Source organism: Zingiber officinale, chromosome 1B (assembly GCF_018446385.1).
Source record: "Zingiber officinale cultivar Zhangliang chromosome 1B, Zo_v1.1, whole genome shotgun sequence".
Lineage (NCBI taxonomy): Eukaryota > Viridiplantae > Streptophyta > Magnoliopsida > Zingiberales > Zingiberaceae > Zingiber > Zingiber officinale.
Genome location: NC_055986.1, coordinates 158,410,802 through 158,431,241, shown reverse-complemented (window position 1 = coordinate 158,431,241; position 20,440 = coordinate 158,410,802). Strand labels below are relative to the sequence as shown.

At 38.0% G+C, this 20,440-nt stretch overlaps 1 pseudogene; it reads left to right on the top strand.

The window, feature by feature from the left end:
- The first annotated feature begins 1,977 nt into the window (after positions 1-1,977).
- On the top strand, positions 1,978-2,122 carry LOC121995096 (annotated as a pseudogene).
- The last annotated feature ends 18,318 nt before the right edge of the window (positions 2,123-20,440 follow it).

The following is a 20,440-nucleotide window of genomic DNA, read 5'->3' as shown; positions in this document are numbered from 1 at the left end:
TACTTCTTGTAAGTACCTCGGGTTGGTTTTAATGTGATCAATCGAGTTAAGCTATGCTTTGCGTATTTAGTGCCTTGTGTCTAAGTATACAGGGACTTAGGAACACAAGAAGTCGAATGGAAGATACAACTAGCGAGAAGAATAGCATGAGAAGTGAGTCAATGGACTTAGTGTATTCGAGGGACGAGGTACTACAGAAAAGTACACTGGCAGATGAGAAGGATGCTCGTTGTACTTTTGAGGGACGAGAAAATTGGAAGGAAGATTGCTCGAGGAGAAGGCAAGAGTTGGGTTTGAGTGAGCTCAACTCTGGATGGTTGGAAGATCACCCAAGCAACCAGAAAAGTCAACCTGAGTTAACTATGTCCAGGTGCTTGAGAAGTCCTAGCCATATTAGATAATCATTGCAGTGAGGATCAACTTTGGAGTAGACGTCAGCAAGACTCCAAGCACCCAGATCAAGTTCAGGTGTTCAAGAACCAATAACTCATCGACGAAGAGCCATTGTGAAGATGATTGAGGTGACCATATCCAGGCGCCCGAATCGAGTCTAGGCACTCGGGAGCTACCACGTCAACAAATGACTAGTTCGACCAGTGGATTATAAATAGAGCCCTGATTCTCAAATTTTATAACAACACACTTGTATTTTCATTTCATTATTTTATTGTATCATTTTGCACTTTCAACGATTGTAAGATGCTATTCTACCTTCGTCAAAAGGAGATCTTCTAGTGGAGTTTTACATCATCTTGGATTAGCAACCTTCCCGATTGCAAACCAAGTAAATCTGTCTCTTCTTTTTAGTTAATGTTTTTATTGTCTTTAACTAATTGTGTCCTTGCTAAAGTTTGAAAGCAAGAGAAGATTAGTTTTAACTTGCAGGTTATTCATCTCCCCTCTAGTCGGCCTAACACAGACGTACACTTCTATTCTTCTTTATTTTTAAATAATTTTAAATATACTTATTTTCGACTAAGTGAATTATACACTTATTATCTTGTTAAGGTGTATTATTATATCAAGCAATAATACACTATTTAAAATTATAAAGCTTATACTTCTCTAAATTAGGTTATCCAAATACTTATATGTACTTCATAAACATGTAACAAGTTCTTGATCATATTCCATAATTTGTAGAGCATTAATATACTTGTTCCCCTAAATAAAGTAGTAGTACTCCTAGCTTATAAAAGATAGTAATCTTTCCTTGAGCATAAGTTGGTAATCCTTCTATTGAAACAATTTATTATCAAAAAAAAATTTGAATATGAAAATTAAATTAATAATTTTCCAACTCAAAAAGTAGAAAAGTAAATTTTATATAAAAAATTATTTTTTAAGATAATATTTTAATTTGTTTTTTTTTAAATTAAATCCATCGTCCCAAGTCCAAATGAAAAAGGGTGATAAAATTTTTCTTCTAAACAATGTCAAATGAATACAAAAATTTTACTAGTGCCTCAAATAGGATTGAGCCGACCATGATTCTACATGTTGATAAATAATTAAAAAATAATAATAATCAATTATATCATATAAATTAATATGTACTAATAAATAAATCTTACTATCTTATTATTTTATTAAAAATTTCCCCTCTTTACTAACTAATTTTGGTGAAGCCCAAAATAAAATTACGTTAATGTCTTTTTTTTTCTTTTCACATCAAAAATAATTTCAAAGTTTATTAGCAATTTTCACAAATGTATCAATAAAGGATCTAGAGTTCAAGACTCAGCTGCAGTGTATTATTAGAAATTTTTCTCATTAATCAATCAGTGATCTAGAGTTTGAGACTTAGCTACGACGTATTATTAAAAATTTTATTCATTAATTAATCATAGATCTAGAATTTGAGACTCAGCTGCGGTAAATTATTGAGAATTTTTCTTTAGTCTCATATCTTAGAATTGACAACACTGCGAGTAGAGAAGCTTTTATAAATATCTTGGGCTAGTGATGTTAGAAAGCATATTTTTCTCAATTTTTTTTACTAAGATCAAGTATAATATTAAAATAATTTTTTATAAGGGGGAGTCCGTTATAGTAGTTTACTGTTCGGATTCTCGAGCATCATCCTAGCATTGTACTATTGCATAGGTCTAGCGCACCCTTACCCAATTTATGGGTGACCTTTTGACTAAGATTAAGTGTAATATTTGTTCTTAGTTGTGTGTATTATAAGGTAGATCCGCTACTTTAGCGGCCCCCCTAGTGCCGGCCCCACAGATATGGAGGGAGGTTCATGCAGGTACACAGGCCATAGGCGCATGGCGGGGTAAACCCCAGATCGTCAGTTCCTGATAATCGACCCCTGGCCATTACGCCAGAGATACAATGCGTCCACCGTCTGCGCTACGCCCTGGGGGCCTTAGTTGTGTGTATTATATTATACACACAACTTAGAGTAGAGTCATGTATAGCTTTGGTGGCTAAGTTGTCCCAATTAAATTTTTGTAAGTACCCCTAAAGGTATATAAAATTATAAAAATATTAGAATTTTGTCCTACTAAAAAAATAAAGGTAGGGACAATACTCAAAAATTTAAACTATTTTCTATAGGCAAATTCTTCTTCCCTCATATCTCTCCCTACATTACCCTACCTAATATAAGGGACCTAGCTCACGTAACGCGTGTGCATGATTGCTAGTATTTATTAATAATTTGCTACCTTTACTAATTAATTTTGGTGAAGTCCAAAACAAAATTATATTGATGTCCTATTTTTTACATCAAAAATAATTTCAAGGTTTATTAGTAATTTCCATAGACACATCAATCAGGGATCTAGAGTTCGAAACTCAGCTGCGGTGTATTATTGAGAAATTTTCTCATTAATTAATCAATGATCTAGTGTTGGAGACTCAGTTGCAATATATTATTAAAAAAATTTCTCATTAATCAATCAGGAATCTAGAGTTCGAGACTCAGTTATGACGTATTTTTGATAATTTTTTTTTAATTAATCAATTAGAAATCTAGAATTTTTTTAGTCCCATATCTTATAATTAACAATACTATGAGCAGAGAAATTTCTATAAATATTTGGACCGTTGATGTTAGAGAGCATATTTTTCTTGACTTTTTGGTTAAGATTAAGTATGATATTAAATTAATTTTTTTATAAGAGTGTATAAAATTATGAAAATATTAGAGTCTTATTTATTTAAAAAATAAAAATAAAGATATTATTTAAAAATTAAATCTATTTTCCGTAGACTAATTTTTTTCGTAGATCTCTCCTGTATTATCTCACATGGTACAAGAGGTCTAGCCACGTGTGGACAATCACCGGTTAATAAATAAGAATGGTAACAAACAATAAAACCAAAACTCAGTATAAAATAAAAGTAGCAATGAGTATAATAATATGTGGGCCCCACTAAAAGTTTGATAAGTAAGATGCCACGTGTTAGTTGCATTTGTGTAGTTCCAAGTAACATGAATGTTTCATTAATAAAATTATATGTTTTTTCGATAGATAAAATATCTCACTTTCGTTGTTTGTTGGATATGTAATCCGGTCAATCAAGCAACATGATTGTTAAATTCCACAATGCTTTAAACAAATTTGTAGACTTTACATATGTTGCAACATGATGATCAATTAAGGAAAAAAAATAGATATGTTTGTGTAGAATGTAGATCATGTGCTAACAATTTTCTTTTTGAGTAGAGATGATGGATCATATTATCTGTGTCAAAGGGTTTATGCTGGAGTACATGCAGGTGGTATGCACATAGTGAACAATAACTGAGCATGTTAAATATTGTGGGTTCATCCTTTAGTGATTATCAAATTTTTGCAAATCTGTTTAGACGTCGACACAGGACAATTGAACACTTTCATAAAAATATATATATATGATTGTGTTGGTGTAATATCCTTTGATTAAAGTTGATCAAGATGATTAAGTTTGAGTTGGCTCAAGTTTGAGTCTTGATGTTGGGATTTCGATATTTTATAATATATGGAGATTACAGGTGCAATCGTCCGTTTAAGGAGATTGTTAAATAATTTTTCTCTAGTCAATATTTGACCAAGTTAATAAGAAGAAGAGTCAAATAGGTTAAAATTGACCAGATACTTGACTGGGAAAGTCCTAATTGGAGGTTAGACAAGGATAAGTCCAACGGAAAAGTTGGCAGAAGAGGAAAATCTAAATGGATCAGTATTGACAGGACACTTGATGTGGAAAGTCCTGGTGAGTGAAGCTAGGTAGCTGAAAATCTTGATGAGTGAAGCCAGATGATGTGAAAGGCTTAGTGAGTGAAGCTAGACAGATGAAAATCTTAGTGAATGAAGCCAGGTGAAAGCTCTAGTAAGTGAAGCTAGGCAGTAAGAAAGTCCTGGTGAGTGAAACCAGGCAATGAAAATCCAGGTAAGTCAAGGACATATGGTGATTGGAAGTCTAAGTAGGTCAAAGGATTGACCGAATACTTGGGACAAGGAGAAAAGTCCAAGTGGGTCAAGGGATTGGCCGAACACTTGGTGAAGATGTCCTAGCAGGTCAAATTGACCGGATGCTAGGCAATAAGAAGTCCCAATAGGTCAAGGTTGACTGGATGTTAGGTTGGGGACCATAGACTTGAGTAGGCAAGTTATGGGTTGCTCAATCGATCAGCTGATCGATTGAACGAGATCCCAATTGGGGGTGCGTTGCAAGTGAAGGCAACCTAATCGACCAGCCGATCAATTGGAGAGACCTTCTCGTGAGCACAAAAAAGGTACCAATCTATCAGTCGATCGATTGAAGCTGGATTTCTCGCAAGGATGCGAGGAAGTCTGAATTTATCGGTCAATCAATTCAGGGTTTTTTCCAGCAATAGCACAGAGGCACTCTGAATCGATCGATCGATGGATTCAAGCCTCCCAAATCGATTGGTCAATCAATTGTGATATTACCGTTGCGTAGATTGCGAACTTTGGACGGCTAGGATTGTTGGGATCTGACGTGACAATCGATTGAGAGCATGCCTAATCGATTGGGAGCCATAGATCGTGAAGTATAAAGGCGGATTCAAACTCGACAGTGCTTACACGAAGATCTTCTTCACCGAGCTCACAATTCTTCTGCCAATTTTTGAGCATCTTGAGGACAAGTGTTGCTGCACTTCCAAGATTTAAGAGGCATCTGTTGGGATCTAGCGCGCTAAACACGCGAAAGCGCAGCAGAAATTAACTAGATCCTCTATCCAGTAGATCCATGCGAAGGGAAGAAATATTGCTAAAGATAATCTATACTAAGTTACATGATAGGATTATACCCTTGATGTGTACACACAATCTCTCCACAGCTCAGATCTCAGCACGATCACACGTCTACGCCTCTATGGTATCCACATGAACAAGTCTTGTCTTTGTTTGTCTCACAAACAAAACAAGATGGAGAAGAAAACATCTAAGGTTGTGCTAGCAACCTCAATAGGAGTTTCGGCCAAGAGAGGGAAGGAGGAAGAAGAAGAATGCAAAAAGGTTTTTCACCTTCTCATCTACACAAAAAATATCATCCAAAATGATATATATATCCATCCCATAAATACCAAGGGTTTTGCCCTTTCATCTTCTAATCCAATGGCTAAAAATTAACCATTCAATCCAATAGTTCAATTTTGACCATTCAACTTCCTTGGTGAACTCAAGTTCACCCAATGAGTCTAACTCATTGATTCTTATGCAATTTGAATTCAATGAATCTAGTTTAAATTGAACTCAATCCAACAATTGGATTTATTTAAGTCTAACTCAATGAGTCTAATTCGGATTACACTTAATCCAATGATTCATCACGTGAACTCATCTCCATATCAACTTGTTCTTTGTGTGTGACCCTATAGGTTCTCATAACGTTGGGAATGTACCCAAATCAACATTTAGATACATAAGTAATGAGTGGCATCTAGCAAGGCATCATTGCTATCCAAGTGACGAGAAAGTAGAGATCCGACCTAACCTGTTTGTGGCTATTATCTTGTATGACTTGGTCCCTCTATCCTTGATATCTAGATTGATCAATGAGGTATAGACTGTGTCATCCTCTTATCAACCTTTGTGTTTCTTGATCTCTAAGTAGACACACTCAATCAAATAAGCTCAATATCTCATATTGACTCATTTGTGCATGACCATGCTTTCTTGTGTCCTACTAATCAAAGGACCCACAGATATCACTGTAGGACCGTTGCGCCCGGCTGGAAGGGGGTTTGTTGGATATCCTGCAACAACAAAAATGAACAACCCTTTCTCGAACTCTTTAAGCTAACACTTGTAAAATATAAAGTAAGCCGATAAATTAAAAGCATAAAGAAAAAGCGAGGCACAAGGATTTACTTGGTAATAACCGATGTGGTTGTTAATCCAAGAAAGATTAAGCTCACTAAAAACTCCTTCAGGTGGAGAAGTCTCGTACAACGTTGAAGCGCAAAAAACATAAGCTCAACTCTAGACTAAAGCTTACAAGCGTTGGAATTACAATTCAGAGTTCGTTGTAAAGCTTCTGGACCAAGGTTATATTTATAGCCTTGGTCGGGGCACCCCAAAGGAGTTCCGGGCGCCCTGGGGGGATAAACTTTATCCCCCAACGATCAGATCGAGTCAAATCTCGATCCTGGTCAAAAGTCTGGTCCGGGCGCTCGGAAGGGTTCCGGGCGCCCTGGAGCCCAAAGTCAACAGATGTTGACTTTTTCGTCCGAGACCTCTTCTCTGGTTCAGTCCCACCTTGGTCCGGTTCTTCTCCTCCGGATCCGCTCGCTTGGGTGATCTCTGCCATCCGGAAAAGGGCTCACCCGAACCCAAGTTTCAGTCTTCTCGAGCAGCCTTCCGCTCCGGCTTCTCGTCCCTCGGAATCGCCGTGTGTTTCCTTCTCGTCCACCAGCGTACTCATCCGCAATCTTCGTCTGTCGGTCGCACCCCGTGCCGACCTTCTCACTAGTTGCGTCTCTTGCTCCCCGAGCAATCTTCCGCTCCGTCTTTCGTCCCTCGGAACCACCGCACGCTTCCTTCTCGTCCACCGAGGTACTCTTCCGCAGCACCTCGTCCCTCGGATGCACCGCGTGTCGTCCTTCTCGCTAGTTGCGTCTTCCGCTCGAGTACCTGTGCTCCTAAGCTCCTGTACACTTAGACACAAGGTTAGAAACACCAGGATCTAACTTAACTTATTGATCACACCAAAACAACCTTGGGGTTCCAACAATCACTTCCATCATATGGAAGGAATAGATCCCATCTACATCACTCACATCCTTCCGCATAATTCATTGCATACCCAGTGATCGACTTTATAATTCATCCTGTTACAGGTGACATTTGACGATACTAAAGTATACAACTCCTTATGTAGGAACCGTAGTGACTTCAGGTCTAAGGACTATTCATACCAATAGTCACATGAGAATGTTTATGACACTCATATAACGATCCATAAAACATTCTCATAACAGGTCATTCAGTATATATTCTCTAATATATACTCATGTGTCAACCTGATATCTCATATTCATGACTTGTGAGATTAAGTCATCCATTGACCTACATGCTAGTCTCAAAGAATTAATATTGCCTTTGTATATTAATTCTTGACTAGGAATAGTTAAGAGTAGTATTCTATATATATCTACAATATCTCACTATCAATTCAACCAAATGATCTGCTGTAGATAAGAACCTACTACCCAAGGACATTATTATACTTATTCAATCGGCAATGAATTGAAACAAATATAATAACCAACTTTACCTTTTATTAGTAATGAAATATGATACAAAATAAGTCTTTTATAATCATTTCATAATTGATACTAGGGCTAATACTAACGGCATCGACAAGTTACACGAGATTGAACAAGAGAGGTTATTCATTGTATTGTTTACATTTACTTCTTGTTTCAAGTTGTATGCTTGTATGAGTTTGTACGAAGTTTCTCTACCTCCGGATTATTCCGAGAATGAGTATTTTTCTTAGTGGAGAATGCTCGTGTATGTGGATCCTTGGATTCATCATCTCTTCTCGAGGTGGATACCAAATAAATCCTGGTATTAGCATTGTGAGCTTACTGTGAGATTGTTCACTGCATCATCATCATCTTCGAAGCAAGTAAATAAGAACGACAAGCTATTCACCCCTATCCTTCTAGCTCTAGAAGTATCCTAATATATTGTTGATCTAATGACACCACAATATCTTAGGTAGCACAAAGCGATGATGATAAGTATCTGAATGTGTTGATGATAGTCGTATTGTGGCAGAGTCCCCTGATAAGGATGCAAATCAAATTTACAATTTACTATAGGCTAGAGAAATTAAATATTAATAACAGGCTTTTGCGCGTGATTATCTTTAAAAATTAACTTTTTACAACGCACAAAAGTGCATAATTAAAATCCTTTTTTATTGAGACTGCGCCCAAAATTTCATCGCGCGCATCAACTTTTTTTAGTTGAGACTACGCCCAAAATTTACTCACTGCATCGTTATCCCTTCGCCTCCTTTATCCCCGGTGTTGAGGTGACCTTTTACACTACCCTTGAAGACGAGAATAGGGAGGGTTTTGATTCCGATGAAGCCATGGAGGACAAGGCAGCCGATGTAGTCGAGGGTAAAATTATGATTCCAGGGAAAGGGACAAAAAGACGGATCGGGTGATCAAATACGATTATTATTCGGATTCCAAGGGAAGGGATAAAATAATTACATGCTGCAAAAAATCAAATTTATTATAATGATTAATACACATTATTGATGAAAGTCATCAAAGTTCATTGGTATTTTCTTATAATCCCTAACTGACAGAGGTTATTCATGTCAAGTAAAACAACATAACATACAGGCAAATGTTTGGAGACTATATTTATTCATTGTTTGTTGGAAACATGAATAAAACATGGACTCCAATGTTTATGGGAGTTTAGTCCAATTTGAGACAATAAGACTGGTTTATATGAAATATAACTTTTGATGTGGTGAATATGTATGAATGAGAGACTCTCACGTGCTCGCCCACAGATGGAGTGTAAATCTATGACTTAGATTGCATTAGATCTAATTGATTTGTGTGGTCAGACCAATCAGGGTAAAAATCTATCCAAGTAAACCTATTAACATTTTGCCACATGAATTTTTTTTCTTGCATATCTTGCGTGTAACAAACGGTGACCAACCTGAAACGTTTAGACGCTAATGGCCAGGCAGCCTGTAACCATCTAGATGATAACACTAGTTCATTGATGATGGTCAACTACTAACGTTTGGAGCCAATCGATAGAAAGAATTGTAGAAATTAAGAGAAGGAAAAAACTAACAATATTATTGAATCCAAAATTGATTAAAAAATAAAGAGTACAAGACCTTTATATAGTTAATTATAATAAAAAATCTAAACCCTAAACTGAAAAGGTAAAAGACTAAATCTAAACCCTAAACTGAAAAGGTAAAAGATTAAATTACCCTCAAGGCTATAAACAAATAATTTTAATAGATTATATAATATAAATTATATAATCTAACATCCCCCCTCAAACTCACGATGCTACAGCCAGAAGCATTGAGAGTTTGTCAGATAAAAATCGGAAGCACAAAGCGGAATGAACCTTGGTAAACATATCAGCAATTTATAGCTTTGAAGGAACAAAAGACAATGTGATGGTGTCAATCTGAAGATGGTGACGAGTAATGTGATAATCAATTTCAATATGTTTCGTCTGTTCATGAAAAACTGAATTGTACATAATTTGAATAACACTCTGATTATCACAATATAATGGAGTAGGTTGATGAAGATAGATACTCATATCCGTAAGCAACCAACGCAACCAAACTATCTCACAAGTAGTTGAGGTCATGGCATGATACTCAGTTTCTGTAGAAGATCTAGAAATAACATCTTGCTTTTTACTCTTCCAAGAAATGAGGGAATCACCAAGAAAAATACAGAAGTTAGTGGTAGATTTGTGATCCGTAGGATCATCAGCCCAATCCGTATTAGAGTATGCATGCAACTCAAGAGATGAAGTAGAAGGAAATAAAAGGCTTTGAAATTGAGTGCCTCGAAGATACCTGAGAATACGAAGAATAGTAGCCCAATGAACTGTAGTTGATGCAACGACAAATTGACTAATCACATGAACAGAATACGCAATATCTGGACGAGTCACGGTGAGATAAACTAAGCTTCCAACAATAGTTTTGTACAAACTAGGATCCGACAAAGGTGAGCCATTAGATGGAGAATATCGAGCATTAGTCTCAATAGGAGTATAAACAACCCTATTATCAATAAGATGAACACGCAAAAACATATCAGATATATAACTTGACTAAGATAAAAGATAACCTTTCGGTGAATAAGAAACCTCAATGCCCAAAAAATAGCATAGTATACCCAAGTCTTTCATAGCAAAACAATGAGCCAACTCAAACTTCAAGGAAGCAATTCCATCAGAATCATCACTAATAATAATCATGTCATCAACATATAATGATAAAAGAATACGACCTGCACTCGTACATCTGACAAACAATGCTGAATCATGATTACTAGGATGAAAACCAAACGAAGTAATCACTGTAAAGAACTTCTCAAACCAAGCACAAGGTGCTTGTTTAAGACCATAAAGCACTTTACGAAGTCTGCAAACTTCACCAGGTTGGTGTGAAATACCAAGAGTGTGAGATCTCGAAAAATTTAATTAATAGGGTTATTTGGAAAATAGCCTTATAAAATATAATTAATAGTATGGGAAACTGTAGCACCTGAAAATTCTCAAAACTATTTTAGAAATATTCTATGATTTTTCTGGAATTTTAGGATATTTTATAGAATTTTTAGAGTAGCGGAAGTAGCAAAAACAAATAGAAAACGAAAACGGCCTAAGCGGGAATGGAACCCGAGACCTATGGTTTACGGATAATTCTAGTAACCAATTGAACCCAGCAGGGCCGTGCTGAAAGGAAAGGGAGGCAATTAAATTTATATTAGAGTTGGGCCGAATTACCCACTTAATATAAAAAGGGAATTAATAAGTGAAGAGTTATTTTGGAACATGATTTTTCCTCCTTCTCACCCTAGCCACGCCGTCCCCTTTCCCTCTCCTTCTCTCGGCGCCAACCACAAGAACAAACCTAGGGTTCCTCTCCTAGGGCTTCAAGGACACCTTCCGGCGACGACTCCGATACGAGGACGTTTCTCTCCGCGAGAGAAATGCGTAGACGCGAGGAGATTGTCGAAGAGATCTCTCCTCCGGAAAACCTAGCGATTAGAATCATAAGAAATTATGAACAGGAGGTAAGAAACCCCTCACCTGCAGTATAAGTAGCTTTTTGTAAGATAGAATGCTTTTAAATTAGCTATATGTAGATTTTTTTTGACGCATAGGGTGTATTTAACCCTTCTCGCAGATTTAGGGATTTAGTTGAGCACCTCTAGATGGGCCAGACACGTTTACTCCTTTCAGTTGGAGATTCTGGACGTCGTCAGGTGCCTAGAAGTGGTCTCCCTAGTAGAGGGGAGAGTTGGAGCACACTAAGTGTTCGATAAAATGCTTAGCTCAGTAAAATGCTACAATAGACATTTTTAATAGCTCAGTAAATGCAATAGAAGCATTTAAAATAGCTTAGTTAGTCTTGCTACAGCATATATGGAACTGCGGTCCAATGGGTGGGCACCCACAGTCACCTCTAGGTTCAGATAACCTAGTAAAAGCAAGATAAATTAGTTAGCTATGATCCAGTATTTTACTTTCAGTAGAGGCACTGTACGGGACTAGATGTCCTTTGGGCTGAGCTCCCATAGTCGGTCCCTAGGTTTAGATAACCTAGTAAACCTTACTAAATTCGGGATTTGCAACCCCGGGTCTAGTTAAGGTGCGCGCACACAGGTACAGTTGTCGGGCCCATTAGCAACATGATTATGTATTTTAATCTATTATGATAATAGCTTTCCAAACTCACAATCAGTCATGTGATTATATTTTAAAATCAGTTATAGTTTAGCTCTAGTTTAACTCAATTATATTTCAGTTTAGTCCTTTCTTGTTGATACTTCAGTTATTGCCATGATTAGCTCTTGGTTTCTATGTTAGTATGATAGTATGCCATGCCTAGCATTCTCCATCATGTTTTCAATCAGCATCTTTCAAAAGCATGAACTCATCGTATGCATGTTTTAGTGAGGTAGATGGTTTCTTACTAAGCTCTCGAGCTTACAGATGCTTTTTCCTTATACTGCAGATAAAGGTTAAGGAAAGGTGGACTAGCGGAGGCTGGAGGTCAATGCAATGATGAAGATGTGTGTGGAAGGAACCTGGAGTAGAGATCTTGGAGAAACTAGCAAACTAAAACTTTAGTTTTATATAACGTTATTTCCGTATTTTTAGTTATTTTGATGCATGAATCATGAAGGACCTGTTTAGATTGTTAGTAATCATGCTTAGAATGTCAGTTAAATGTTGTTAGTATGTTTATAGCCATGTTAGAACTCACGTGTATGAATTTGGTATGAAACAGTGCTGAAATCAGAGTTCTGGTATGAAATCAGAAACCCCAATCGATCGGTCGATCAATTGGAGGCTTCTCAATCGATCAGCCGATCGATTGGGGAGTTCGTACCGCGAACAGTAGGCTTCTGGATCGATCAGCCGATCGATCCAGCAAATTCTGTCGCGAACAGTAGGCTCTGGGATCGATCACTGGATCGATTGGTCAGTCTAGATCGATCAGCCGATCGATCCAGAATATTGGCCCGAGCACAGTAGCGTGCTGGATCGATCACTGGATCGATCCAACCTGACTTCCGCATACAGTAGCCACCTGGATCGATCAATGGATCGATCCGGCCATTCCAATCGATCCGTGGATCGATCGGGAGGCCTGACATCAACAAGAAACTCTTAGTTAAGTTCCTTGACCATTGGGGGATGTAATATATGTCATGAATAGTTTAGATTACACCCCTTAGCACATGTAGAACCAAGAAATGATGATAGTTTAGCAAAATTTTAAATAGTACAGTTCCGTAACTAGGTTTAATGATGGTCATGGAATAGTTAGCACAGATTAATGTAACGATCGGCCTCACAGCCTAGTCAGTAGAAGGCGGGTCGTTACAGAAACGGACAACGAGATCGACAAGGAAAGTCAGGTACGATCTCTTCCTCCCGATAAAATGTTCAAGTTCGTTAAACTTTTAACAAAAGATTGCTGCAAATTAGAAAGTGAAAATAAAAATTTAAAAGTAATTCTAGCTAAATCTTGTCCCTTAGAAGAATTAGATAAATTAAAAATATCAAATGAAAAATTGAAATTTGAAAATGATGATTTGAAAATTCAAGTAGATAACTTGAAAAACTATGCATGTTCATCTAAAACCAATTTTAAAAGATTTAATAATTTAAATTGGTACTTTAAATATCACCCAGGACAAATTAGGAACATTTCAAGAAAATATGTCCCTAAAAACTTTTCAGTTAATCCAGTAGGTTGGAACCTATATTGGGTTCCTAAATCATGCTTAAATTAATTTTAAAAGTAAAATTAGCGCTTTAAGTGAGAAAATTAAACAAAGAATTTCTTTATGAGGCTTTGTCTAAGGAAGTGGTTGTTGCTCCAATAACCAAGAAGGCCTAGTGCCTCGCCACGACCTGGAAGCCAAAATATTGAAATAAATATTTAATTAACTTGCTAATGAAGCATTAATACAAGAATTAATTAGTGCTTGAAAAAGGTTATTCAAAACATTTTATTTCAAATTAGAAATTTACCTACTTAGAATTTTTTTTGCCTAAGTCATTTTAAAAAAAATACTTAAAAATGTAAGTTAGGATTTTTTTGGATTTTATTTTTGGATTTTTTTTAGAAATACTTTTTCTAAATCTTTAACCCTTAGATTATTTTTCTTGGAACCCCATTTTTTTGTTATCAAAGGGGGAGAAGAGAAAGTATAAGTCTAGGGGGAGGTAGATAGATTTAATTTTTTCTATCTTTTTGCACTTAAATTGTAATTTAAGTTAATTTACTTAATTCAATTTTATGTCTATTTTAACCCTAACTTAACTTGGGTTGATCACACCAAAAAGGGGGAGATTGTTGAAACCCCAAGATTGTTTTGGTGTGATCAACAAGTTAAGGTAGGTCCTGTTTGTTTTAACCTTGTGTCTAAGTGTGCAGGAGCTTAGGAACACAGGTAGTCGAGCGGAAGACGCAGCTAGCGAGAAGGACGACAGTCCGAGGGACGAGGTGCTGCGAAAGAGTACACCGGCGGACGAGAAGGAAGCGTGCGGTGGTTTCGAGGGACGAAAGTTGGAGCGGAAGATTGCTCGGGGAGCAAGAGACGCAGCTAGCGAGAAGGACGGCACGCGGTGATGAGTACGCCGGCGGACGAGAAGGAAACACGCAGCGATTCCGAGGGACGAGAAGCTGGAGGTAAGCTCGCTCGAGAAGACCGGAAGTTGGGTTCAGGTGAGCCATTTTTCGGATGGCAGAGATCACCCAAGCGAGCGGATCCGGAGGAGAAGAACCGGACCGAGGAGGGACTGAACGAGAGAAGAGGTCCCGGACAAAAAAGTCAACGCTGTTGACTTTGGGTTCCGGGGCGCCCGGAGCCATCCGGGGCGCCCGGAACCCTTCCGGGCGCCCGGACCCTGATTTTGACCAGGATCGCCATTTACGCGATCTGAACGTTGGGGGATAAAGTTTTATCCCCCCAGGGCGCCCGGAACCCTTCCAGGCGCCCCGACCAAGGCTATAAATATAGCCTTGGTCCAGATGATTTCCGGGCGCCCGGACCCTGATTTTGACCAGGATCGCCATTTACGCGATCTGAACGTTGGGGGATAAAGTTTTATCCCCCCAGGGCGCCCGAAACCCTTCCAGGCGCCCCGACCAAGGCTATAAATATAGCCTTGGTCCAGAAGCTTTTCATCAACTCAGTAATTAACATTCCAAACACTTGTGAGCTCACTGTTCTAGTTTAGCTTCTGTTTTTGTGCTTTCATCGGTGTAAGAGGCTTCTCCGCCCGAAGGAGTTTTTAGTGCGATCACTTTCCTTGGATTAACAACCTCCCCGGTTGTAACCAAGTCAAACACGGTGCCTCGTTTCTTTCTTGTATTTCTGCTTAGCTAATTTTATACAAGTGTTAGTTTAAGAGTTCGAGAAGGGTTGTTTTTGTTTTTTTACAGGGCTATTCAACCCCCCTTCTAGTCGGCCCAACGGTCCTACACAAGGCTGTATTTATAGCCTTGGTCGGGGCGCCCCGAAGGGTTCCAGGCGCCCTGGGAGGATAAAATTTTATCCCCTACGTACAAATCATGGTTTGACCACGATCTGGATGAAATTCTAGTCCGAGCACCCAGAAGGGTTCCGAACGCCCCGGACTGTTCCGGGTGCCCGGAATGGTTCTGATAGCCCGGGACCCCAAAGTCAACCTATGTTGAGTTTTTCGGTCCGGGCCTCTGCTTCGGTTCCGCTCACCTCGGTCCAGGTCTTCTGCTCCGGTTTTGTTCACTTGGGTGATCTCTGCCATCCGGAATAGGGCTCACCTGAACCCATCTTTCGGTCTTCTCGAGCAGGCTTCCGCTCCGGCTTCTCGTCCCTCAGAATCGTCGCGTGCTTCCTTCTCGTCTGCCAGCGTACTCATCCACAGTCTTCGTCCCTCGGTCGCACCTCGTGCCGACCTTCTCGCTAGCTGCGTCTCTTGCTCCCCGAGCAGTCTTCCGCTCCGGCTTCTCGTCCCTCGGAACCACCACACTTTTCTTTCTCGTCCATCGGTGTACTCTTCCGCAGCAACTTGTCCCTCGGACGCACCGTGTGACGTCCTTCTCGCCAGCTGCGTCTTCCGCTCAACTACCTATGCTCCTAAGCTCCTGCACACTTAGATACAAGGTTAAAAACCGACAGGACCTAACTTAATTTGTTGATCACACCAAAACAACTTGGGGTTCCAACAATTTCCCCCTTTTTGATGTGAGCAACTCAAGTTAAACTAGGATAAATAGACTTAAAAAGTAAACTAACTAATTTTGCAAATAAAGTACAAAAAGATAGGAAATTTAAATTTTTTAAATTTTGTTCTACCTCACCCTAGACTTATACTTTTCCTCCTCCCCCTTTGATCACATAAAAATTGGGGTTCTGAAAAGAAATCTAAGGGTTAAAACTTAGAAAATTTTGAAAATAATTTCAACAATTTGCATTAATTTTCCACAATGTTTCTAAGTTCCTTAAAAAACTCTAAGTTAGACAAATTCTAAGTTAGAAAATTTGCAAAGGAAATAAAAAATTTCTAACTTAAATCTTTGAATTTTCTAAGTAATAACTTTACCTAGGTAAGAAAATTTTCTGAGTAAAGAGAAATTTAAGCAATAATTTTTAGTTTTCATAATAAATTTTAACTTAGGTAAAAATAATTTTTTGAGAAAAAAATTTAGAAAGATTTCCAAAAAAAATGTTAAAAAAACCTTTTAAAGCATTATTAAATTTCAATCTTAATGCTTTGTCAGAAAGTTAATTAAACATTTTATTTCAATATTTTAGCTTCCAGGCAGTGGCGAAACACTAGGCCTTCTTGGTTATTGGAGTAATAACCACTTTCTTAGACAAAGCCTCATAAAGAAATTTAATGTCTAATTTTCTCGCTGAGAGCGCTAAATCTAACTAATGGTTCAAGTTAAACAGGACTTTGGAATCCAATATAGGTTCCAGCCTACTGGATTGACTAAAAATTTCTTAGGGACATATCTTTTTGAAATGTTCCTAATTTATCCCTTATGATATCTAAAAACCAATTTAAATTGTTAAATTTTCTAACATTGATATTAGATGAGCATGCATGATTTTTCAAGTTATTTACTTATACTTTTAAATTATCATTTTCTAATTTAATTCTGTCGAATTCTTCTATTGGTCAAGATTTAGCTAATATTATTTTAAATTCTTAATTTTTTTTTTCTAATTTACAGCAATCCTTAGTTAACAATTTAATAAACTTAAATAGTTTATTGGGAGGAAGAGATCGTACCTGACTTACCTTGTCGATCTCGTTGTCTGTTTCTCCCCCTGAATTGCTGATTTTTACTTGGTTACAACCGGGGAGGTTGTTAATCCAAGGAAAGTATATCACTAAATTCTCCTTCAGGCGGAGAAGCCTCTTACAGCAGTGAAGCGTAAAAACAAAGAAGCTAACTAAAATGAAGCGTACAAGTGTTGGAAATGAATTGCTTGAGTTGATTGAAAGCTTCTAGATCAAGATTGTATTTATAACCTTTGTTGGGGCACCCCGAAGGGTTCCAAGTGCCCTAGGGGGATAAAATTTTATCTCCTATGCACGAATCGCGGTTTGACCGCGATCTAGATGAAATTCTGGTCTGGGCGCTCGGAAGAGTTCCAGGCGCCCGAAATGGTTCCGGGCGCTCGGGAACCCAAAGTCAACCTATGTTGACTTTTTCAGTCCGGACCCTCTGCTCCGATTCTACTCGTCTCGGTCTGGGTCTTCTGCTTTTGTTCTGTTCGCTTGGGTGATCTCTGTCATCCGAAATAAGGCTCACCCGAACCCATCTTCCGGTCTTCTCGAGTAGGCTCCGCTTCGACTTCTCGTCCCTCGGAATCGCCGCGTACTTCCTTCTCGTCCGCCAGCGTACTCATCCGCAGTCTTCGTCCCTCGGTCGTACCCCGTGCCGACCTTCTTGCTAGTTGCATCTCTTGCTCCCCGAGCAGTCTTTCGCTCCGGCTTCTCGTCCCTCGGAACCACCGCACGTTTCCTTCTCATCCGCCGGTGTACTCTTCCGCAGCGACTTGTCCCTCGGACGCATCGCGTGCCGTCCTTCTCGCCAGCTGCGTCTTCCGCTCGACCACCTGTGCTCCTAAGCTCCTGCACACTTAGACACGGGGATAAAAACTGACATGACCTAACTTAACTTGTTGACCACACCAAAACAACTTGGGGTTCCAACACTCCTTGCCCATGATCGGTCCCAATTAGCCTCTGAGATAGCGGGTCCTGAACATAACAATTGGATAAAGAATAATAAACTAGGTATCCAGACTCACATAATTGACTAACAGAAACAAGATTTAGAGTAAGACTTGGAATATAATAAACATTAGTTAGAGATAAAGAAGATGTAACAATTGAACCAATACCTGCTAATGACATAGAAGTACCATCAGCAGTCATAATAGATAAGATGAACCGGGTGAAAAAGAAATAAAAGATGACAAATTGGATGACATATAATGGGAGACACCAGAGTCCAAAATTCATATGGACGAATATATATCTGAAATATCAGACGATGACAAACCTATACGAGAGGAAGCTGACATGACAGAGGGTTGTGAAACAAGGAACTGTTGAAAATGCTCAAAAATATACGAATCAGATTTCCATGAAGCATCTGCACGACCAGACATGATGACAGAATAAATAATTTTCAGAATAACTAAATTGTAAGGATACACATTTGTATAATCCGTAAAAACTGATGTCAGTGTCGAAATTAGTAGAAAATGACGTCAGTGTCGAAATTGACAATATAGGGCGTCGATACTGAAATTGGCAGAAAAGAACATTAGCATTGAAATTGGTAGCACAGGATGTCGGTGCCGAAATCGACAGAACAAGGTATCGACACCGAAATTGACAGAAGCAGTAGGAGACGGCAGTAGTAACAGGAAGCAATAACAGGGGATAGTAGAAAAAAAATTAGGTTAGAGAAGGAGAATCTCATTCTGATACCATGTAGAAATTAAGAGAAGGAAAAACTAATCATATTATTGAATTCAAAATTGATTAAGAAATAAAAAGTACAAGACCTTTATATAGTTAATTATAAGAAAAAAATCTAAATCCTAAATTAAAAAGATAAAATACTAAATTTAAATCCTAAATTGAAAAGATAAAAGACTAAATTATTCTAACACTATAAAATTCTAATAGATTATATAATATAAATTATATAATCTAATAAGAATATTAATCGACAGAGTCAATGGTTAATTGCTGTCAATGGTTTGAGCCTATAAAAGGAGGCTCCTTCCTTGATCAGAGTAGATCTAATAATTTCTTCATTCATTAGAATACAAGTCCTCCACGTTCCTTTTTGTTCATCATCTTCCTTTCTGTTCTTCTATCGATAATGTTCGGATACATATTCAGTTTGCCACATAAAACCAGTATTCAGTTGCGAATATAATCGAGTCATTGAATCATGGAGAATAGACCTCCTACAAAACTTTTAAGCATTGCCAGAAGGGATGCCGTGGAAGTGCTAGCTAGCACACCTCCCCACTCGGCTCATTCGGTAAAGATTGTTAAACATCGTTTACCTCGTACAAAAAAAAGTTTCAAGCAGACTTCAACTTTATAGTTTATGTGACTTAGTATATACAATTTGCCTCGTTATTGGTTTGTTTTTTCTAAGGGGGTAATGTTAAATGGTCAGAATCTGATCAGTTAGAATTAATACATGCAAGTGTACACATGGATATTTTAGTAATATTATATGTGTATATTAATTACATGTATATACATACATGTATTCTAATTAGAGAATAAAAAATTTTAATTGATCAGATTCTAACCAATAAGAATTACCCTTTCTAAGGTGGCCGATCTTCGATGAGTTTCAATTTAACAAATTAAATGTAAATTTTTCATCATTAATTTGCATGCAAAGAATCTATTACTTTTCTTGGTATGTAAACCGCACTGTCTAAGGTGACCAGTGTTTTCTTGGCATTGGTTGGCAGTAAAGAGAGAGAAGTCAAAATTTAAAGGATGGGTTTCTTACTGCAGAGATCGATTATAGTGGTGTCCTTGGACAAGACAAGGGCAAGCAAATTCCTGGGGATGCAACAGTTCGGACGAGTATTCTCTATACACCAGAGAGGACAAAATGAGAAGAGTCCCCTAGAAGCTGAAGTTAACCATGATAATGAAAATCAAAAAACCTTAATCCACAGCATGGGGGATACATCCAAATTTGAAATATCAACATCACACATTTGGGATCAGTGACTTTATCTTTCCGGGCCCTGCAGTGACTTAATTCATTCATTGTCTGTATTTTAGGGTAACACACTTTGTCAAAAAAATCTAGCACGATATAAATGCTAGTGGAATGCTGCATCATCATCAAGCTAGGCTCTGATAAATAGATCTCCTGTTTGCCTCCGCTATGGCCAACCACAGCTCTATTCCTCTCACCCGTAATCCCATCCTTTTCCTCTCAACTTTCTTCCTATGTTTTCATCTTTGTTTTCCTAGTACTGAACTCTATCTTTTCATGGTCTGTCCTTCCACATTCATTATGCTAACTGTTGAACTTTTTCAACCAAGTTGAAGTTCGATCTCAGATCTGTCTTCCCCAATTTATATCCCCTTCTTTCAGGTACATTTGGTGCAAAGATCTGTTTGCCATCTCTTTTCCACATTTACATAGCAAT